Consider the following 24456-nt stretch of genomic DNA (forward strand, 5'->3'; position numbering starts at 1 on the left):
ATCCTGATATTCAGCAAATCGTCCGAATAATTGGAAGGATGCAAATCCACTTCCTTCCCAGCAACCCTCTTTCTCCAGGAGAAATGGTGATTGAATAATCCCCAAACAGCCCAGAGATTCTGGGGAAGGATACTAAAAAACCGTGTATTGTTGTGGGGGTATCTGAATTAAATTAGTTTATTTTATTTTTAAAAAATATTTGTTTGGCTGGGACAAGTCTTAGTTGCAGTGGGGCAGGGTGGGGGGTGAGAGGGGGTTGGGGGTTGGGCGGGGAAGGCTGGGAGCGGATCTTAAGTTGTGGAATGTGGACTCTAGTTCTCTGACCAGGGAGGGAACTCGGGCCCCCTGCACTGGGAAGGAAGCGTGTTACCACTGGACCACCACCAGGAAAGTCCCTGAATAGAATAATTTTAAAAGCAGATGGTCAGCAGGGGATAGTGGTGATACTAGTGAGTGCATAGTAGTAACTAGTTAGGCCTGGCAATCATAAGTAAACAAAACTGAAATACTTGTCTCTTGTCTGACCACTAACTACCTGTATGACTCAAAAGAACTCATCAAGCCTTTTATGGGCTTGAGTTGCTGTGATTCAAATCGATATTCAGTTTCATATGCATTTATCAGAGGTCTAATATGACTTGGATTCTGGAGAGAGGTAAAACCCAGCCTCTGACTTCAAGGGTCTAATAGATGAACTGACAGATACTAACAGCTACAAGGACAGAATTATAGATGGTGATGAATCTTGTAGCTGCGGTAAGCAGAAAGTGCTGAGAAAACATGGACCCATCTGTGAAACCAGCTAGAGAGGGGAGGCATCAGAAGTTCTCCCAAAGAAGGTGATAGTGGATGAGACTTGTGAAATGACTACAGTTAATTGCTTGCAGGACATTTATTTTATTTTAAACAAACACATTTATCCAAGCCCTCTACCAGGCACTAAGCACTTTACACATTTTAACTCATTTAAGCCTTACTACACTCTATCTTATTGGAGAAGGAAATGGCAACCCACTCCAGTGTTCTTGCCTGGAGAATCCCAGGGATGGGGGAGCCTGGTGGGCTGCCATCTATGGGGTCACACAGAGTTGGACACGACTGAAGTGACTTAGCAGCAGCAGCAGCAGCACACTCTATCTTGTATTATTCATTACCCCATTTAACCAGTGGGGCCGTTGGTACACAGAGAGGTTAAGTAAGCATTCTCTGAACATTTTTTCATGGAATACTTGAATGGTTTTGGGGCCACTGAAACGATTTCAGGGAGGGAAATGGATTTACATCTTCCAATTTTCTAGATGATGTGCTTAATATCTGGATGTCAGAAAGATATATAGATAGAGCAACAGCATGTACAAAGGCATGGAAACCTAGACTTGCAGGAACGTTCCAGAAATAGAAGTATGGCAAGACTAGGACTCCTGTGGGCAGGGGCTTGAGATGGTGGGGGGGGGATGGGCAAGAACTAAGTAATGATCCAGGAACAATTTGGATTGGATGGAATCAGTGCTACATTCTAAGCCAGCATGTGGCATGCCCTGAGTGTTACAGTTACTATGTAACAAACTACCCCCAGACACAGCTCTTTTATTATGATGACAGTTTCTTTGGGTCAGATTGGACAGAACAGAGCTGAGACAGCTCTTCCTTGCTTTAAAATATGTCTGGAGCTGAGAGGACTCAAACAGTGACAGCTGGAATAGCCATGGCTAGAGGATCCACTTCCAAAAGGATCCTCAACTCTGATATCTTGACTGGGATGACTTGACAGCTGGCTCTGCTGGGACTGTTCTCTAGAGCCCCTACACAGGGCCTTTCTATATGACTTGGACTTTTCACAATGTGCAGCCTGGTTCCTGAGAGGAAACTTCCCCAGAAAGGGCATGGCAGGACTAGAGGAAGCTGCATGGACCTTCTGCTCTAACATCAGAAATCACACAGCATCAGTTCTATGGGCTGTATTAGTTGAAGCTGTCACAAACCTGCTTAGATTCAAATGGAGGACATCCCACCTCTCAATGGAGTAACATCAAGAATTTGAGCCCTGATTTTAAAGCCACCCTAATGAGATATGCTGACGAAGGTCTGTATAGTCAAAGCTATGGTTTTTCTCGTAGTCACGTATGGATGTGAGAGTTGGATGGTAAAGAAGGCTGAGTGCCAAAGAATTGATGCTTTAGAACTGTAGTGCTGGAGAAGACTCTTGAGAGTCCCTTGGACAGCAAGGAGATCAAGCCAGTCAATCCTAAAGGAAATCAACCCTGAATATTCATTAGAAGGACTGTTGCTGAAGCTGAAGCTCCAGTACTTTGGCCACCTGATGCAAAGAGCTGACTCGTTGGAAAAAAACTCTGATGCTGGGAAAGACTGAGGGTGGAAGGAGAAGGGAGCAGCAGAGGGTGATGGTTAAATAGCATCACTGACTCAATGGAGATGTGTTTGAACAAACTCCAGGAGATAGTGAAGGATAGGAAAGCCTGGTGTGTTGCAGACCAAAGAGTCAGACATGAATTAGCAACTAAACAACAACAGCAACTAATGAGATATGTTTGGTGGAAGGACCGCTCAGTCAACCGTGTGGAGGATGGATTCTAGGGGGTTGTGGACAAAAAAAAGAAAACGTTGACTGCCATTTCAGTCAACAACAAATGCTGATCTCCATCAAGTGGTCAGCTACTGCAGCCACCTGACGGTGTGCCCTGAGGATTCAGGATCAAGAAAAAGCAAGATACTGGCCCTGGATACATAAGATGCATAATGAGGGAGTAATTTCAGTGAACCCAGATTCTTGCATCTTCCATACATAGATAAACACTAAAATTATTAACTCTAGCTGGCTTTTTTTGTGTGTGATTTGCCATAATCTTTTGATGTTCAACTACATTTGTTTATTTAGCAAAAAATCCTATATATCCTTGCTTCTCCCTTACCTCTTTGGAACAGTTCTTCAGAGTTATCTTAGAGGTTATTTCCCAGGCTTTAGTTCTCAGTAAAGTCCCCTAATACAACATAACTCTGAACTTTCAGGTTGTGCAGTTTTTTGTTTTGTTTTTTTTTTGTTGTTGTTGTTTGGTTGGTTGAGGTTCTTTTTTTTTTTTTTTTTCAGTTGACAATGTAAAATTAAGTCTCATGAGAGGGGAACCTCTTCCTGACCTTTTCCCTATGGAGAATGGGGCAGGAATAGTTTTCATTAACCCACTCCAGTGTTCTTGCCTGGAGAATCCCAGGGATGGGGGAGCCTGGTGGGCTGCCATCTCTGGGGTCGCACAGAGTCAGACACAACTGAAGCGACTTAGCAGCAGCAGCAGCAGTTTTCATTAACAGACCAAAAGGAAAAGTTGAGTTTGAGGGACTGAGGGCAGCCAACGAGTGGTGGGCATTTGCTGATAAAATAACCAGCTGTCTTGACTGTTAGTCAATGTGAGGCTCAGTAAAGCAATTTGGGCTGCAGCTTTGGGAGCCATCAGCGTAGGAATAATAGTTAAAGCCCTGTGGTGTAAAACAGATGCAGAATAAGAAGAGTGGAGGGCCTAGGAGAGCCATCAGAAGTTACTGAAATTAAGCAGAAAGGAAGGAGGAAGGAGAAGATTTTTAAAGAAGAAACACTAGGAATGTTTCATGGAAGCCAAAAAGGAAGACTTTTAAGGAGGAGTGGTCAGCAGTGTCAAATGCCATGCAAGTACCAAGGAAGGCCTCAAAATTACCTATGGGGTTTGGCAGTTAGGAGGTTCAGCTCCCTGGAACCCCAACTCTAACATCTCACCCACTCTGTCTGTTTTTAAGGAATTTGTCCATTTCATTTAAACTGTTGAATTTGCTAGGATAAAATTATTCATAATATTCTTTTATTGTCTTTTTAATGTCTGTGAAATCTGTGATGATGTCTCCTCTTTCAGTCCTTATATTTGTGCTTTCTCTTTGTTCTTAATCTCGCTTGCAAGGGATTTTTCTGTTTGACATTGTGACCACAACTTGTATTTGAAGCAGAGTTTAAGATCTAAGTTATTTCACGCAGGAAGAGGTCTCCAAAAAGGTTAAAACCTTAAAAAATTCTCTCTCCCCAAAATCAGACACAAATATAACAACAAAAAAAAAAATCAGTTGATTGCATCAGCCAAATATATCTGGGCCAGGCATTGGGTCATAAAGATAAAATCTGTTGTTTGGCCTTGTTCTGTCATCAGCTGAATAAAGTACTTCAGCTTTGGACCTCTTTTTAGCCAAAAAAAAATTTTTTTTTGCTTAAGTCAGCTTCCAAACTGTACAAGGGATTCATATATCAACCAGGATGGCTCCTTTTGGCAAAGATTATATGTAGCTTTGGCAGTAGAAAGACAGACCTTATTTGGAGCTCTGTGTCTGAATGATTTCTTAACCTCTCTGAGCCTCAGTCTCCACGATTGTAAATAATACTTATCTCATTGGTGTATGTGTCAGGATTAAGGGAGAAAATGTGTGCAAGCTACACAATAAATGGCCACTGAGTCAGGAGCCTTTGAATCCCAGGAATACCCTGCTGACTCAACAGTAAAGAATCTGCCTGCCAGGCTGACAAGGGTTCAATCCCTGGGTTGGGAAGATCCCCTGGAAAAGGAAAGGGCAACTCATTCCAGTATTCTTGCCTGGGAAATCCCATTGACACAGGAGCCTGGCAGGCAACAGCCCATGGGGTCACAAAGAGTCAGACATGCCTTAGCCACTAAATAACAAAAATAGAAAATCCTAACTCAAATTTAGCTTACAGGGAAGACAAGGAGTTTATGGGTATGATGGCTTTTTGATATATGAATTTGGCAAAGCTGAATTTCAGCTTCCAGAATTCCCTCTCTAATTTGTTTCCATTGAGAGTGGACTAAAGGTGATGAAGTCTCTCAAGAACTGAAGGACAGAAGCAGTCAGTGGCCACTTTATACCATACACACACCTTCTCTGAGGTATTTCATCAAATGTTAATCTAGGTGTTAAAGGAATTTTGCATATGTGATTAAAGTCCCTAATCAGTCAACCTTAAGTTAATCTATGAGAGAGTGTCCTGGGTGGGCCTGACTTCATCAATTACAAGTGCTTTAAGGCCTTATCTGAGGGAGAGACTCACAGTGACTGTTAGGTTTGGGCCTTATCTGAGGGAGAGACTCACAGTGACTGTTAGGGCAGCAATTGTTCTCCCTTCTAGATCTTCCTTTGTGACTGAAACCTGTGAACATCAAGGTTCAGCTCTTGCTTGTGATCTCTCCCTGTCTGCCTGGACTTTAGATTTGCTTGTGTGTGCTCAGTCCCACTCTTTGCAACTGTATGGACTGTAGCCTGCCAGTCTCCTCTGCCCATGGGATTTCCCAGGCAAAAATACTGGAGTGGGTTGCCATTTCTTCCTTGAGGGGATCTTCCCGACCCAGGGGTTGAACCTGCATCTACCAGATTTGCTTAGCCAGTCCCTATAGCTGTGCAAGCCAATTCCTTGTAATAAATCCATATTTACATCCTTAATCTATCTATCAATCGTCTATGATTTGGCTGGTTCTCCTTCTCTGGTTGAACCCCAACTGATACAATGGGATTGCAAGTCTTGGAAGTCCAGAGAAGGGCTCAAACTATAACAGTGAGTCGTGTAATCAGTTTCCCACCCCCTCCATTTCTCTGCTTCCTCCTGTGTGTGGTGGCTTCGCTCTGTAGGCTGGTGCTTCCCATGTGGTGAGGAAGATGGCCTCTGAAGGCTTTAGATTCACATTTTCCCAATCAAGCCAAGCAGAAAGACACTTCTTTCTTTCCCACAGAGAAGGGGTTCTGATTGGCCCACCTCTTGGATTAGTCACTGTTGCCAGGATACTGTGTTAAATTTGACCAGGCTTGTGAGAGGTAGGATTCTGTGATTGACAGCCCCCAGCAAGCCTTAAAGAGTGGGTAGAAGCACCTCCCCCTAAAAGAGGCGCTGCTGTAACCAGAACAGGTGTCTGGGGATGCCTATTAGACAAACATAGCTGTAATGATCACAGTCTACCACAAAGATGGTTAGTGGAATTCTTGGTGATGAGCCTTCTAAATCACTGATCTTGATCTACATGAGTCATGTGTTTGAACTTCCATCCACATGCTGACTTCCACTGACACTTCTTGTTGCTTTTCCCAGGCACAACACACTCCTGTGAAGTGTGGTCTTAAAGACAGAGCCCAGCCTGGCTTCTACTTATAACTGCACTTCTACCCAACTGTGTGCTCTCAATCAGAGCAGGTCATTTCTCTGTGCCTCCATTTACCCATTTATTGAATAGGAATTTTCATGCCCACCTTTCTCACTCTAAAAGACCAGGGATGGAACAGCAGTATTATTTCAAGTCTTGGGATCAGGTGGATCACTTCCCTGCTTCCTCTGTGGATGGAACTTCTCATCCTCCTTCCTAAAGTGACATTTGCCCTCCCTACTCCTCCCCTGAAGCCATAATCGTATAATGTTTGCAAAGGAACATAAGAGAAAAGTGAAAGTGAAGTTGCGCAGTCGTGTCCGACTCTTTGCGACCCCATGGACTGTAGCCTACCAGGCTCCTCTGTCCATGGGATTTTCCAGGCAATAGTACTGGATTGGATTGCCATTTCCTTCTCCATGGGATCTTCCCAATTCTGGGATTGAACCCGAGTCTCCTGCATTGTAGACAGACGCTTTACCATCTGAGCCAATTGCCACAATGAGAGAAAAGGAATGTTTATTATGCCAAGGTCAGAGAAGTGGAGGCATGGAAGAAGTGTTCTCTGCTGGAATCCAGTGAGGGTTCTTGTTCTAGTGGAGGGGTCCACACCATCATGGGTATTCTTTTTATTTAATAGGGTAACAGTAGCAACTTTGACCATGGAGGGATAACCAGACCAGGCTGTCTAGATTTGGAGACTGTTTACAAAATTTGGAAACCTAGTGCTCTTAGGAAGTCACCCTCTCATAGGGAAGGGTAAAGCATGGGAGAAGCTACTTATCCCCCAAGTGGGAAGGTGAGCTTGGGTAAGCATCTTCAAGTGGGGAAAGAAGGACCTGGAACTCAGAATTACTGTTAAACAATCTTGCTCCTTGCCCTACACAGTCTTTAAGGATCAAGGGAAGAATTGTTATCATAATTGAATTTAGAGTCTCGATGATCTGAAAAAAAAAAAAAGCATGTTAAGATGAACTCAAGCAAGACTTGGGGAGGGGACAGATTGCTATCTCTCTTTAAAACAAAAAAAAATTGGCCACATCACACAGCATGTGGGATCTTAGTTCCCCAACCAGGGATCAAACCCACACTCTCTGCATTGGAAGCGTGGAGTTTCAATTACTGAGCCACCAAGGAAGTCCTAAGGAGACTGCTATATCTCTTTAAGAGTCCTCAGCAGACACCTGTAGCCAGAGCTTTACCTTGGCAAGTCCTATTTCTTGTGCAAACACTTTTACAGTTTTCTAAAGTTGGTCAGGCTGTACTGCAGGGCAGGTTACTAAGAAAAATGCAGAATGCTATTAAGAGAGAGACCAGAAGAGCTAGCCAAGGCCTTTCTGATCTAAAAGTAGGCAGATCTACACCCTCTTAATAACCAAGCACTCCTAGATTCCTGCATGCTGAAAAATGGACCAAATTCTGAACCACAAGAGTAACAGAGAACCCTACCCCAGGGACCTCTTCTGTACATGGGGAAGTAGTTGTAAAGGTAAAAGGGTTTCTCCAGAGAGGACTGAGCAACCTGGAGCCCACCTCAGACACGAAACAGCTAACATCCTGCTCAGATAGGAGCTGTGGCTACCTGTGGCTACATGAAGCTAGTTAAAATTCAGCAAAACTTAAACTTCAGTTTCTCAGCTGCACTGGTCTCATTCCAGGTGCTCAATGACCACATGGATGATGTGGCTAGAAAACACTTTCCTCATCCCAGAAAGTCTGGACAGCACTGAGTTAGAACAGGATTGAGCTGAATGTTTAAAAGATGCAACACCCAGCGGCTTAACCAAGGTATTAGTTTACTTCCCTCTTTTATAAAATTCTATGTCAGTAAAGTAGCTCAGTTCCCCAGAGTCATCAAGACTGGTTATGCTCATGTGGTGTCCACAGAGTCAGGGACCCAGGATCCTTCCATCTTGATGCTCTGCCACAGCAGGGTGTTTCCTGGTCCACAGGGTTGAGGACGGTGCCCCAGCCAGGGGAAGAGGAATGAGGATGAGCATCCCTGCTCCTTTCAAAGGCATCACCTAGGCCAGCATCAATCACTTCCACTTAAACCATTGGCCCCATTTTTTCTCATGGCCTCACCTAACTACAAGGGAAGTTGAGAAATTCTATTCTGGTCAAAAATTAGAAGTTTATTTTTATGGGAGAAGGAGCGCATGGATGTTGGGGGCATGTAGCCATCTCTTCCATGGCAGTCATGTGAGTACCCCTGGAATCCATTTCTCCCAGTTCTCTCTTTCTTGTAACCTTCTCTCTGTTCTCCATCCTTCTTCTTTCCTGGTTCCTCCCTCTTCCTTCTACCCCACTCCCTGAGGCACCCCCTTCTATGCAGCAAGCCCCATATGCCCCAATTTCACATACACAATCTCATTTTACCCTCACAGCCGCCTTGTGAGGGAGGTATTAATTGTACCTATATGACAGATGAGGACATTGTGACTTGGAAAAGTTGAACAATAAGCTGGACTAAATTGGTCCTGAAAGCATTCTCCCCATAGTCATTAAGTTTCACCTGCTTCGTCCTCTCCCCCAGCAGCCCAGGTCTCTCCTTCTCCTCAGATTCTCTTCTCTGCCTGTCTGTCTCTTCCCAGCCTAACCCATCTTCCCTCCCTGGATTTTAGGCTGTTATTCTTTCCTGTCTCCCAGTGTAACAGGCTGGCTTCACTCAGCTCCTAATAAATCTGTGAAGTTGTAATCAATCTATATATCAGCTCTCCTGAGGAAACCTGGTGGGGATTAGGTTTGCGTTTCTCTGTAATTATAGCTGAAGACCTGAGCAATGAATCAAATTGACGGACAGAAAAAATGGGGTTACCTCAAAACACCTTGCATCTCCTCTCCTGTGGTCTGTCCGGCCAGGCCCCAACCACAGATGACCTGCCTCGCTGCTGCGCCCCTCCGTCCCGTCCCCAAGGCTGAGGGTGTGAGGGCCAGACCAGACCTCTGACCTTGGGCTGGAGGTCAAGATCCTGAAGGTCACAGAAAAAGGGGGTCTCCAAGATGGACAATAATCTTCCAGAGCTCCCATCTTACTACGCATCCTCTCTCCTCCTGTGAGTCTGGCTAATTTCCCCTCTTTTGGTTTCCTGGGGTTTTTCTTCGTCCACTTGGGTAAAGTGGGAGAGAGGGGGTCTTTTTGAGGAGTGTCAGTCCCCTAACTAGTCTGGAAACCCTACACTTGATTTTGGCTATTTTTGCAGAATCAGAAGGAGATGGTAGGCAGCAGTGTGCGTGACCATGGGGACCAAAGATGGGGGAGGGGTGCTAGGATGCCAGGTGGTGGAGACGCCTTGGAAACTGAAAATCCATCTGCCTCTCCTTTCTTTCCAGAGGCCCAAGTAGGGTTGGCGCAAGAGCACTTGCTCCAGGCAGGGATGCTGACCTTTCTTCCCACCTCCTGTGAGGTTCCTTACCATCAAGCTTAGACTTCTGCAGCCTTCATTTCCCCCACCCCACCCGCAACTCCTCTTCCTTGCAATACCCTCCCACACCCATACACAGAGGCTGGTGCATCCTGGGTGTTCAATCAATGTGAACTGAATCGCCTACTCATTCAGGCGCTGATCAACTCATATATCCACATGCAGTTTTTGTTATTCAGCTGTCCCAGACATCCCCCAATTCACTGATGTCTTTTCGGAAGCAGTGGGAGTCCTAGAACTGATGACTCGCTAAAGGATGAGAAGCAAGGAGGAATCAAAAGAGAAAAAGGGAAGAGAAAGAGGAGGGTTTGGGAGAGGAAAGGTGAGACAGAGCTGGGGAGATCTTGCCTTTCACCTAAAAGATGAGCTGAGCCAGGGCAAAGGGTGAATCATGCACCCTTATACTCACAACTAAGAGAGTAACAGACTAGCAAACAGAGGAATACAACCCCAAAGTCCAGCCAACCTAGCAGGCAGGCACTATCAGCCCAGACACCCTCAAACCACGCACACGCGATACCAGGCGGAGACCCTGTGTCTTCTACCAAGCTGCTTCCACGCCCGTCAACTGAATTCCCTCAGCCCTAAACCTGGGAGGACGAGCCCAGCAGCCCCTCACCAGCAGCCCAGCTGGCTGGCTCCCGCTCCCCACTCCCCGCTTTTCCCTTTCGAGGGGCCCCTCCCCGGGCCCACGCTGCTTTGCACAGTTGCCTGGTCTCGCGCTTCCTGTAATGACACATGGGGACAAGAAGCTCTGTTGTTCTGGCAGGCACCACAGGCTGGTCTCCCTCTGCACTTAGTTCCTGGGCATAGGTTGCTTCGTTTCTCCCTAAACCACCCAGCACTTATGGCAGGGCCTCTGAGGCTTCAGAGGGCTGTAGAGGCTATCACGCTACAAAGAGCACCCCCAGGAGGCCCTCAGGCCTGGGCTCTGTGCCCCACCCCCACTCTCCCAGGGTCCCGGGGGAGCCTTGGAGAGCCCCAGGGGAGGCTCACACACACACCAGACACCAGGAAGGGACATGCTAGGGTCCCTGAGAAGCACTGTCGTATGGGCTCTGGAGTTGGACATTCCAGGGAAGGACAACCCTACCTCTGTCACCTACCAACTGTGCAACTCACAGCAAGAGACAGACTCTCAGAGACTCTGTTTCCACAGCTGTAAATCGGAGCCAATAATAGTATTCACCTCATAAGGTTGCCCTGAGGGCTACAGAGAGAAGGCTTAGCACAACGCCTGCACATAGCAAGTGCTCAATAAATTCTGTTTATTACTATTATCATTACTGACACTTTCTAGAAGGGACAGATACCAGTTAGTGCTAGGCATCCTATTTCCAAAATACAAGCTCACAAGTCCAGGTGATTTATTATGCCCATTGTCCTCTCGAGAGGTGGGAGGAAGGAGACATGACCCTAGAACCCTATAAGAGATGGCCCTATAAAATAGCAAAGTAAGTGGTGATCTAAACAGAGTAATTAAGAGTGACCTTCCTGGCATCTCAATAAACCATTTTTATCACTCTCCAATCATGGGTCCCTAAAATGTCCATCACAGGCCACTTCTTAGGGATCTTTGTCCAGATGCCCGAACAAAGAAAAGGTCTTGAGTCATCTTTGGGGGATTTTCATCTTTGATCTGATCACTGATGCCTGGTCGGGCAGCAGGGAGAAAAGTTATGCTGGACTAAGATAAGGACGGAGTCTTTGATTACCAGCTGAGAAGAGCAGATCTGGAGTTGGGCATGGTGGTGGTAGGGGGGCAGGTAGGGTTGGGGGTGGGAAGAGTATGGGTCCCAGCAAGCTAAGTCATGGAGCCTGGGGTTTCCAAAAGAGGGTATATGGGACACACTCCAGGGTGGCCACCATGATTCCCGGCCCCTGCTATTGACGCTCTTTGAGCCTGGATGAGAACTGTGAGTTATTCTAGCTCAAGGTATAAGCAAAGGTGAAGGGATTTTGTAGATGGAACTAAGGTCTCAAATCAGTTGATTTTGAATAAAAGGAAGATTGCCCTGGGTGAACCTGACTTAATCAGGTGGAAACCCTTAAAGGGGGACTGGGCCCTGCCTGAGGTGAGAAGCTCTCCCTGCAGCCTGGGGGGTGAAGTCAGTGACCAAGTTGACAAGGCCACCATGGCAGGAGCTGACCTTCTAGAGCCTGCTGGCTGCAAAGTCAGCAAAAAGCAGGAAGCCTCGATCATATGACTGCAAGGAAATAAACCTTGCCAACAGCTCAAGTGAACTTGAAAGTGGGTTCTTCCCCAGTTGATCCTCTGCAGGATAATGAGGCCAACCAACACCTGGGTTGCAGCCCAATGGGCCCCTGAGCAAAGGACCCAGTTGGGCCACATGCAGACTCCTGAGCCATGAACATTGTGATAGAATAGTGTGTTTGTTCATCTTGCCAAACTTGTGTGATCTGTGATGGTTGACAGAAAATTAATATCATGGAGGGAAATGTCTTGGAGCTGAAGACAGCCTCCAACTGTAACACTCCAAGAAGTGCCTGCTTGGGCCAAAATATCCAACTCTGATCACCTTCCTGGCCCCACTCTATTGTTGACTTGAGATGGAAAGGGACCGTGTCTGTGGGGCCTGCCCCCCTAGGGACCCTTGCCTGAATCTGCTATGAGGAGACTGGCCCCCAGAATGACACCCCCAATACCTCTTGCCCTGAGGGAAAGCCCAATGCTCTGAGGTAAAGTGCCTGCACTGCCAGGCTCACCCAGGGAGGGAAGTGCTGGGGGCTTAGGGGGAGCTACAGATTCTCCAAGTCAGACCTGGTCCCAGGCCAGTGGCCTCCCTCCGTGCCCATGCTCCCAGGGAGCGGTCATCCTAGCATTGCTGGCCTGGGGCTCTGTCACCTGAGACCTCACACCACCTTTAGGTAGACACAAGGCCACCCCTGGGTAAGTCCCCCTGGTTCTAACCCCTAGGTAAGTCACTGAGACTGTACCCTCAGCCTTGGTTCTGGAGCTGACACTGGACCCTGCTCACCTCAGCTGCCTCCCTCCCTCCCTCCGTGGCAAAGACCTGTGCAGCCTGCTTCCCACGCCAGACCCTGTATATGACACCACCCCATCCAGTGTCCCCACAGGCAGCATTGCCCTTGACCTGACTTCATATTTCTTATGGATGAAATCTATCTGCATGATTTTTAAGCTTTTACTTTCTTAGCCTTAGAATCCATTCTTCACACACATACACAAAATCATACTAGAAAACTCAGTCTGCAAGGACACAAAAGTGGAGCAACTCTGAGTGAGTGAAGGGAGGTGAGTGGGTAGAGGCCATGCACAGTCCTGTCCCCTCCCCAACTTCAGCTGAAGTGCTTCTTGAAAGGTTGTTTAGACCCTCCTGCCCAGGACCCAGTCAGGACTTCCTGTTTGTCTTCTGCAGGGCTGGCCAGGACAGGAAGTTCTACCCTCTCATCCCCAGGACAGCTGTCAATCAGTAAACACAAAAAAATGTTCCCAGTCCATAAAGACTGAGCCCCTAAATAAACATCCACTAAGGTATTTTCCACCTGGTGGGAATGTAAGTTGGTACAGCCACTGTGGAAAGTACTGTAGAGGTTCCTCAGAAAACTAAAAATAGAATTACCACATGAGCCAGCAATCCGACTTCTGGGCATATACCTGGACAAAACCATAATTCAAAAAAATATATGCACCCTATGTTCATAACACCACTATTCACAACAGCCAGAACATGTGTCCATCAGCAAATGGATGGAAAAGAAGAGGTAGTATACATATACAACGGGATACTGCTCAACCTACAAAGGAACAACATAATGCGATTTGCGGCAACATGGATGCAACTAGAGATTGTCATATTAAGTGAAGTAAGTCAAGAAGAGAAGGAAAAATACCGTATGATATCACTTACAAGTAGAATCTAAAATATGGCAGAAATGAACATATCTACAAAACAGAAACAGACTCACAAACATAGAGAACAGACTTGTGATTGCCAAAGGGGAGGAGGGAGGGAGAAGGATGAATTGGGAGTTTGAGGTAAGCAGATACAAGCTATTACATTTAGAATGGATAAACACAAGAGCCTTCAGGGAACTATATCATCTCCTGGGATAAACCATGATGGAAAAGAATATGAAAAAAGAACGTACACATACGCACACATGTATAAGTGAATCACTTTGCCATACAACAGAAATTAACACAACGTTGTAAATCAACTATACTTCAATTAAAAAAAAAGATATTTTTCATGTGGAAGATTATGATCCCTGTCCCCTCACCTGCCTCACAGGTGGCCTGACACCTGAACTTGTTATCTATGAGACAAATGTTCTTCCTGACCTACCAAAGACAGTTTTAAATAGATTCAGAGTTGAAAGGAAGCATATGGTTACTTAGTCCAGTTCCCAACTCAGGAAAGAACTCACTATACATCCCCACCAGACTCTCTTTGGACACCTCCCATGATGGGAAGCTCACTATCTCACAAAGCGGGCATCTCCCTGTTGGGCAGCTCCTATTAAAACTCCAGCTGGTCTCCCTGTACCACTCCCCCAAAGCCCCTGCATCTGGAGCTTAAAGAATACGTTATGTAACCTTTACTAAGAGGAACATAGCTCACTCAGGCCAGCCTGTTCCTCTCCTACACCAGTCTCCTCAGAGACATCTGTATAGACTGGTGCATTGGTGGCCCAAGGAACCACGTCTCCCAGTATCCGTGGCCTGTATATCTTGTCTCACTGACTCTCAGATTGGCCATGTGACTTGCTTTGACCAATTGAGATGTTAGCCACATGAAGTTTGATTAGCACTTGCAAATTGGGGCTTGCCTTCTTACAAAGTTCCTTCTTAGAACCCAGCTGCCATGCTGACAGAAGCACAAGATAGGTTATTGAATGACGCAAGGCCCTGAGGATAGAAGTTCTGGAAGACAGGACACCACTTTGGAAGTTCCAGCCATCGGTGGGAGTCCAGTGAAGTGCCACCACATGAGTGACCTAAACAGTACGCACAGAGCAGCACCGCCTGGCTGAGCTTAGCCAGCCCACGGAACCGTGAGAAATAATAAATCATCCCTTTCAGCCACTACTTTTCGGAGCAGTTATGCAGTGAGAGGTAACTGAAAACCACCAATGGGCTTTTTCTGGGAGTAAGTTTCTGAGATAGAATAGCCAAGATTCTTCATCCCAGGTTAGACAATTTACAAAGAACAGAGACCAGCTGGCTCAGCTACGAGATAACAAGCATCTTCACTGGGAATACTGGGAGTCCTGCCACTTGGAATTGAATTAGAAGGAACCGGTCAAAGGAGGGGAGGAAGTAGGAGCCTTTGGTTTGAGCAAGTCAGGGAGCCCTGGCTGGATGACAAATTATGCAGAACAGCTTGGCTTTCTGCACAAAATGGAATTATGTTTCGGCTCAAATTCTTTGCCACTTATAAATTGCTTTTCATTTTATTACTCTCCAAACCGCCAGCCAGCCAGGCTTGAATGTTGTTTTGGATACGCCAGTTTCTTTCCAAAGCTGTGAAGGTGCAAATCATGTGCCATCCCCAGTGGTTTGGGAAGAAATGCCTTCTCTTTCCAAAAAAGCAATTTGGGTACACGTTGTGGTAATGACTTAGAAGCAGAAAAAATAGCAAGATCAACTGGGGATTATAACAGCATTCTGAATAGGGGAAATCAGTGTAAAATGTTCTAGAATGAACGCTTCCTCAACCTCCATGCATTCACTCCATAAGCCTTATTTGAGCATCCATAATCACTGCCTTCCCAGAGCTCTCTGTTTGGGGAAAGACTGACAGGTGAACCAGCAGATGCAACGTGGTGTGATAACAGGTGAGTTGGGGTTAGGGAAGCACCTAGAAGAAGGCTGACGCCTAAAGAAGCTCTACCTAAGCTGAGAACAAAGGGTCAATAGGATAGCTGAACAAAAAGAAAGAATATTGAGGGGCAAAGATTACTAGTTCCTGCCCAATATCCATCTGTCACGTCCTATGATTAGACTATCACCTTGTCATGGTGTGCAACGTGTCCAGCTAAAACACTCCCTTGTTACTAGTAATGAATAATGAGATATAAATGGAAGTTTATACAGATTCTTGGAAGGAATTCTGTCTCACTTAGGACCTGCCTAGAACATGTACCTGATGGCTGGAATCCCAGCAGCCATTTTTTACCATCAAGCAAACTTGAGGATGAAAACCAACTGCTGAGAATGGTAGAAGGGAAAGTTAAAAGGGGTCTGGGTCACTGACAACTGTGAGGCAGCTGGGCCAGTCCTGGAGAACCTTCCATGAAGCCTCCTATGTACTTTCTTTCACATGCAAGAGAAATAAATACCATATTCAAACTACTTATTGGTTTTATTGTTACAGCATCACAAGTCCTAAGAGATATGGAAGATGCAAGAGTCTGGACTCACTGAAATCATCCCTTTGATATGCACCTCTGCTATTTGGGGCCAGTATCCTATGGTTTTCACATTCTGAGCTTCCTGGGGCTTGCCGTGGGGAATGGCTGCAGTTTGATGGCTGCTAGATAGCAGGGCTTCTTTCCTTCCTGAGTTCCCCACAGGGCTCACCAGCTCACCTTCTGTGGTGGCTGCAATTGTTGATGCACCCTTAGGGTCACAAAGAATCAGTCAGGACTAAAGCGACTTAGCATGAACGCATGTGACATCCTTTGTTTTCTGATATGGCAGGAAATGTTCCATTTCTCAGAAACAAAATGCCCTAAGTCGAAGAGTGTGTCTCAGAGTTGGAGACCTGGACACAGATGACTGCCCTCGTGACTTTTAAGCTGCATTCAATGTAGCTCTGAGCCCCTTTTGCCTCCCTTTCCCAAGGGAGGCAAAAAAAAAAAATTAGAGAACAGAACTTGCAGGAAACCAGCAAGAACTCTAGCCTTCCGTTGAGGTGGTGTATCTGAGATGCCCAGTGCCAGACTGGCATGGTCCATGGACAGCTTCATCTCTGCCCAGCAAAGCCTGGGAGCAAGGAGGCTCATGGAGAAGCCTAGGTCCACAGCTCACTGTCAACAGCCTCTTGCAACCATGAGCCTCCCCTGCAGAGGCTGACAGAGCCCAGACTCCAAGGGGAGCAGGCCTTGCTCCCCGCCACCCTCAGAATTCCCAAACACAGCCCCTCACCTTCCTTGGAGAAACTCCCTCACCTGCTTCTGTACCAACCCCTCCTAACATCAGCTCTGGCCCCTCCTCCAACCCAAAGGAACTCAGCTTGAATCTCCTGAGTAAGTTTCAATCACAAAAGAGATTTTCTTCTCACCTTTCAATCCCTTCTCCCTGCCCCCCCCCCAAAGAATGTTGTAAGGAACTCTTTTGAAAACTCAATTAGGCGCCTCCCACCATCACTGGCAGAAGAGGCCCCTGAAAATGATGCAGCCTTGAGCAACAAAGACCACAAGAGCCAGTGCTGAAGGACTTGGAAGCCAGGCTGAAAGGCTGTCCCTGGCCAGAGACACAACAGTGTGTGTCAGTAAGGACAGTGACCTTGAGAGATTGAAACAGGTAAAATATATTTAAGTCTTCGAGTCTGTAGTGATATCTTTTTAAAAAGAGAAATTCATTGGATGCTAATAAACTAATTCATTATTTTGAAACTGACAAACAAAAGGGAAAGCTCAGGAGGAGATAAGGACAGAAAGAAACCACCCTGTTCTGAGTAAATATATCCCAGGATGCTAAAGAAGAAAGAGGAGGAGGAGGGGGGGGGGATGAAGAGGAGAAGGAGTTCAGTCTGTGATGACTCTGATGTCATGGAAACAGGAAAAGCAGCAGTTTTCCACTCCGGCACTGGGAACCACAACTTATACTGTCCTTGCTGGTCAGCTGGGGGGTCTCTGCAGGCCAGAGCAAGCAGGGCTTCTTAGGATATAGTCCTCCAGAGAAAACACCATGCTGAAGAGAGTGTGGGCTGCATGGGAGAGGACAGCAGCAAGAATATTCCAGAAAGCATGTGGGCATGTTCTCGGAGTCCAGCAAGCTCTTTTACACAATGCTGGGTGAGGCAAAGAAGATGCCACTTCCTTGGGAAGGATGAGAACTGAGCAAAACCATTGGGTTTTGCAGTTTGCAGACTTTAAAAGACTTTGAATATCCTTCAAGGGAGTTAATTCAGGAAAGTCACGTTGGTTGCTGGTTGTCAGTTAGTCAACTGTGTCTGATTCTTTACGACCCCGGACTGTAGCCTGCAAGGCTCCTCTGTCCATGGGATTCTCCAGGCAAGAATACTGGAGTGGGTTGCCATATATTTCTCCAGAGGTCATGGGTTGTCCCCAAACTGCAAAGCCTGGAGGAGGGAAACTTCAGCCAGCCTCTGCTGAGAGAACTAGCAGGAAAGTCAGAGAAGGAAAGGTGACTCGAGGATGAAGCCGGGAAAGGGGAATTTCTTTTTAGCCTATTTTTTTTTTAAGCAGAGGCAAAATATCATAGTGGTTAAGATCGTCAGTGCTGAAATCAGACAGCCTTGGTGGAATCCCAGCTCTGCCAATTACTAGTTGCAAGTTACTTAGTTTCTCTGTGCCTCAGTTTGCTCAGCTGTGAAATGGGGTATAGTAGTGGGAGAGGCTGGAGCCGCCCGTCATTACAGAGTGGACAAGACCTGAACAAGAGACAGCTGAGCAGTCATGACGTGAGAGGGAGACCATGAATTTCCAAGTTGGGGACCACCCTGGTCCTCACCAGGGCTGCTGGCCTTTGCTTTGCCACTCTCTCTTGTGCGGGGTCTCCACGTGGGCTGTGGGAGCCCCTGGGGCTGGAGAAATTGCTGAGCACCTGAGGGTGTCCCCTGGCTCATGTCTTCTCTGAAATCTTCCCCTTGGAAAAGAAGTTTAAAAGCTGGGCTTCAGACATTGGTTTTATGTCTGGTGCTTTCTCATTGTCATCTTGTTAAGTCTCTGTCTAGACAACATTGTGAAGTAGGTATTATCTGCTTTTTCTACAGAGGAAGAAGATACAGTGCTCAGAGGTCACAAAGAGCCATGGTGAGACAGAGCAGCTCAAGTCCATCTCGGGCATCCTGGCTGTGTCTGCCTTTGCCCACTGTCCCAGCCTTTGCCCCCTGTCCCCCAGCCCCATGGCCCTTCACTTCTCTTTCAGCCTCCATCCCCAAAACGGTCTTCAAGAGGGGCTTCCTGGCCCTTAGGGGGAGGCAGGCGGGCAGGGTGGCCTGAGACGTGCTCTTCCACCAAATCTTTAAACCCATCTGTAAAGAGGATGCCAAATAGTGAGAACTCCTGTCCACTGAGTGCCAGGCTCCATTCCCTAGCCCTGAGCTGGCACCCAATAACCACATTGCATTTAATCTTCTTAGACCACATAAGGCAGGAACTGAAAGCAACCAGACTCACAGGACAAACATCCCTGAGAGAGGAGTGCTGAGCTGGCCCCTGCAGAATTAATGACCAGCAAGAGAGCCTGCAGGCAGGACACGTTGTGACAGGAGATGGCGGGGAAAGACAAGAGAAAGAGATGTAATTGAGTTGGGGTTGAGGGGTGGGCACCTTGAGAGATTTCTTTATAATTTGGTGGGCACCATGGCCAGGTACCAGCCTGGTCTGTTCACTGTCCTCCCTTACCCTCTTCTTCATTTGAGGACGGACTAGGGTCCAAACACCCAGGAGAAAGACGAAGAGACTCCCAGGATCTCATTCCTGAGAGACTGGGAAGTCAGTGGGCAGAACTGGAAGGTCTGGGCTACCTGGAGCCAGTAGGATAGGAAAGGGAGATGGGAAGGAAGGTTGGGCATGGGGAAGCAGGTAGAGGAAAGAAGAGGGAGGAGGGTGGGGAGGAAGGGAGGTAGAGAGGGAGCTGGCAGACACGGAAATACTGTGTAATTTCGATTTACTAACATTGCATCTGACACTTTCAGGGTTCAGATGAGACCATTCAGACCCCAAAGGGCCAGTTCTTATCCACAGAGCTCACGCGTGTCCCAGAGGGGTGGGCTAGAGGTGAGAAACTTGTGAAAATTATGTTGACACATCTCCCTGCGATCACATCACAGAAGAAAAGGCTGAACGACCCCTGGCTCCACCCGGGTCACATGGTGTTGAACGTGGAGCTGGAGCAAGAGCCCGGGAGTCTAGGGTGTGTGGAGGCACGCCTCTCTCTCCAGGTTGGTGCCACCCTTTCCCAGGCTCTCGACTCTGGAGGGAAATTCACAGTCATAACTGCTGTTCAGTGTGTGGAGTAGGAGAAAAGAGACTTGGAAACATGTGAACACCTGCCCTAGTGGAGAGAGGATGGGGGGGGCCCTTGTTACCACAGGTGGGACTCAGGCCTGCTCCAGGGAGGCAGGCTGCCCCGACTCAGCAAGGACTGCCGTCACCATGGAAACTTCCCTGTAAAGGACTGAATGGCCTGCATTTTGAGTTTCATCTCCTGACATAGGATTTTAGAATGCAGAGAGCAGGGATGAATTTTCTCTGTTTTGGTGCCAGCTGAGCAGCGTATGTAGCCCAGGAGACAGCCGCTGAGCTGCTCTGGAGTATGAAGGAGGTGGGGGCATCTCCCTGAACCAGCCTCTCCCACTGGCCACTCCGCTTCACTCACAGAGGTTCCAGGTGTGCCGCGTCAGGTGCCAGGGACATGAGGATGAGCAAGGGACAAATCGTGACCCTCATGTGAAGCGGGGGTGACAACACCGCTCTCCGGATCCCTGTGGGCTCGTCCGAGGCCTTCCTCACACACGGCCCCATTTGTCTCCCCAGAACACCCAGGAGAGGGGAGTGCTGTGCCCAACACTGGTACGCTTGGCTGGGAACCCTCGCCAGTTCCAGGCTGAGTCTGAACATCGAGCCATGACTGAACACTGACTCTAGAATGTAGTCAATGTGTGTCGTCACGCTAAATAAGGGAATGAGAATTCTTCAAGTAAATAAGAGAAAGGACAACCTGCAGGAGGGAAATTGAAGGCTTTTCCCCGGTTGAGCTACCCTAGGCTCTCTCCTTGGTCAGGCGGCTGGCAGTCTTTTCAGATGCTGAACAGGCACCTGTCAAGCCATTTCCTGCTGGGGGAATGACTGGCACGCCAAAAGGGGTATTTAAAGGAGATTTAAGTCTCCTCTTTCTAGAGAGCCATGTTGACAAGGGTTTCTTCACCCTCTCCCCAGCTCCCTGACTGCAGCTGGAAGAATGACCCTCCTCCTCAGCGCCATGGTCCCCCTCAGGCACCCAGCGTCCTGCCAGGAGGAAAGCAGGAAGAGCCAAGTCCTCGTGTCCGCCTTGGCACAGGAAAGATGAGACTAGTGGGATCAGCCTCAGCAATGGGACTGGAGGACTTGGGTTTCGATCTCAGTCCTACCACTTTCTACTGTGTGACCTTGGGCAGCTCAATCAGCCACTCTGAGCTTTGGTCTCCTGTCTAGTAAGACAGACAACATAGGATTGAGGTTGAAGGCCAAGGGCGAGAACCATACCTCTAGAATCCAAATCCTGATTTGTCACTTACTAGCTAGTGAGTACGGAGAAGGCAATGGCAACCCACTCCAGTACTCTTGCCTGGAAAATCCCATGGACGAAGGAGCCTGGTAGGCTGCAGTCCATGGGGTCGCTAAGAGTCGGACATGACTGAACGACTTCACTTTCCCTTTTCACTTTCATGCATTGGAGAAGGAAATGGCAACCCACTCCAGTGTTCTTGCCTGGAGAATCCCAGGGACGGGGGAGCCTGGTGGGCTGCCATCTATGGGGTCGCACAGAGGTGGACACGACTGAAGCGACTTAGCAGCAGCAGCAGCAGCTAGTGAGTAAGTAACAAAACTGCATCCTCCGCAGTTGTTTTTTTTTTTTTTAATTGGAAGGTAATTGCTTTAAAATGTTACATTGGTTGGGCTTCCCAGGTGCTGCTAGTGGTAAAGAACCCGCCCGCCAATGCAGGAGACATAAGAGACGTGGGTTCGATCCCTGGGTTGGGATGATCCCCTGGAGGAGGGCAGGGCAACTCACTCCAGTATTCTAGCCTGGAGATTCCCACGGACAGAGGAGCCTGGTGGGCTACAGTCCATGGGGTTGCAGAGTTGGACACGACTGAAGCAACTTAGCACACAGGCATGCTATGTTGGTCTGTCCGGTTTTGAAGCCCGGCCTTGCAGGCACTCCAAATGGCCAGTGACTGTGTGACCTCCCCATGGCCACCTGGGGCCTATCTGTTCCAGCTGGGTCACCAGGTGCTGAGGAGGAGGGACTATCTAACCCACACATGTGTCCCCCAGCCCTGCCATTCCTGGTTCTCCGTGGGCTGTGTGTGACCTGCACTGTCCTCCTTTTTCTGTCTCCGGCCCCTCACATGATGAGCCTGGCATTCTTGTCTGCATTTGGACCCATATCCCATCAAAACCTCCTAAAGGCCCTCTTCCTGATTTTCACCTCTTTGGTCCCATTTAGCCACATGCTTCAAGTGCCGGAGCAATTCATACCCCCTTCCTTCCCGGAATAACTGACCAGCTCTTTCACAGTCTGCTCGCATTGCCTGCCCAGAACGCCTGCCACAAACTGCCTTATCTGTAAGGCAACCAGCTTATTTAGGGCAAATGTTTCCAGAGTTTGGTCATCATGCTCAACTTCTTCGTAGGAGTGTCATTCACGTGGTATTCCATGGCTTTGAGTAACAACTGTGCAACTGTCACCATGACTGGACTCTAGGTCACTGTCCTGTGAGTAACTACAAGTCACTCTCTGTTCTGAGTCCCAGACCCAGGCATGTTATGTTTGTCCTAAAAATATAAGAGTCAAATTTTTTTTTTCCAAGTGCTTTGCTTTGGAAGTAAAGCTTCAAAAACATCCTCACAGGAAAACTGTGACAGCCATCTATGCTCATTTCTCATGGACTCACTGATGATGCAAGGAAGGGCCGAGTATCTGAGGGGACATAGGAGTGGATGAGCACCCTCCTAAGACCACAGTTGTAGCTGTTCAGTTGCTAAGTCTTGTCTGACTCTTTGCGACCCCATGGAGTGCAGTATGCCAGGCTCCTCTCTCCACCATCTCCCAGAATTTGGTCAGATTCATGTCCATTGAGTCAGTGATGCTATCTAACCAGCTTATCCCCTGCCAGCTCCTTCTCCTTTTGCCTTCAATATTTCCCAGCATCGGGGTCTTTTCCAACAAGTGGGCTCTTCGCATCTGGTGGCCACAGAGTCCACAGCAAAGCCAGAACTGGAACCCTCCAGCTTTCTATGTCCAGCAATAGCTACTACAGTAACTCTCCTAAAGCCCCTCTAATGATGGCTATCCTAGTTAACTGATCTTAATTAACTTAATTCTTTTTTTCCCCTCACCATTTTTCTCACTTTCCCTTCACCCAGCAGAAAGGTTAACTAGAACTGAATGTCTCAGAAACAAACAGCAGAGATGTGCCTGCAAGCTTAGTCGTGTTCGACTCTTTGAGACCCTTTGGGCTGTACCCCACCAGGCACCTCTGTCCTTGGGATTTTCCAGGCAAGAATCCTGGAGTGGGTTTCCATCTCATTCTCCAGGGAGACCTTCCTGACCCAGGGATCGAATCCACATCTCCTGTATCTCCTGCATTGCAGGCAAATTCTTTACCTGATGAGCCATCAGGGAAGCCGATGGAAATAGCAAAGAGGGAGGTAGAAAAGAAAGGGCTATAAAACCATAGGTCATTCTCTGAACTTCTCAAGCAAGACAGGAAGCTTCTGCTTGACTTTCCCACCAAGACAGGAAGCTTCTGCTTGACTTTCCCACCTTCACGTGAGTCTCCAGTCTCTGAGAGCTCCCTATTGACAATCTCTGTATGTCTTTTTTTCTCATTATAGGCTAGCACAAGATAGTGAGTATAGTTTCCTGTGCTTTACAGTAGGTCCTTGTTGTTTATCTACTATATCTATAGTAGTGTGTATCTGCTAATCCCAAACTCCTAATTTATCCCTCTCTGCCCCATTTTCCCTTTAGCAACCATAAGTTTGTTCTCTGTCGGTGAATCTATTTCTGTTCTGTGAGTATACCATTTTTTGGTACCATTTTTTAAAAATTCCACATGTAAATGATATCATATGATTTTTGTCTTTCTCTGTCTAACTCACTTCACTTAATGTGATAATCTCTAGGTCCACTCATGTTACTGCAAGTAGCATATTTCATTCTTTTTTATGGTTGAGTAATATTCCATTTTATACAGGACTCTTTCCTTCTGCTGTGAACTGTAGTGTTTTCCCAGCATGTTTCCCTGTCCCTTTTAGGGACAATGCATCCCCACTCCATAGATGCAGACGGTCCTTAACCAGATGCACATTTTTAAAAAATTCAGATGGTGGGACTTCTCTCGTACTCCAATGGTTAAGAATCCACTTTGTTAGGCAGAGGATGAGAGTTGGATCCCTGGTCTGGAAAGATTCCACATGCCTCAAAGCAACTCAGCCTGCATACCACAACTAGAGAGTCCATGTACCACAACAAAAGAGCTGAGATGATGCAGCAAGACCCCACGTACTGCAACTAAGACTCAATGGAGCCAAGTAAGCAAATAAAATAAAATAAAATTTTTTAAAGTTCAGATAGCAATGCAGGGGAGAGAGTGTAAAGGCAGAAACTAGAGGCTGGGAAGTCTGGTAAGGGATCATGCAACAATCCAGGTAAAAGATGATACGGCCCTGAGTAGGAGGTGCAAGGGGGCGAGCTGGGGAGGGCAGCTCTGAGAGATGTTTAAGAAGTGAACTCAGTGACTTTGCTATACAGCCAAAGTAATACGTTATGAATCAGCAGTACTTCAATTTAAAAGGAAGTGCTTCTTATATTTCCTATATTAGAATTTTATCTGTTTAGTTTTCATGGATATTTATTTCCAGGAAAAAAAATGTCTTTATAAACAGTTTTTAACATGAAAGTGCTC

The sequence above is a fragment of the Oryx dammah genome, unplaced genomic scaffold (assembly GCF_014754425.2).
Source record: "Oryx dammah isolate SB20612 unplaced genomic scaffold, SCBI_Odam_1.1 HiC_scaffold_21, whole genome shotgun sequence".
NCBI lineage: Eukaryota > Metazoa > Chordata > Mammalia > Artiodactyla > Bovidae > Oryx > Oryx dammah.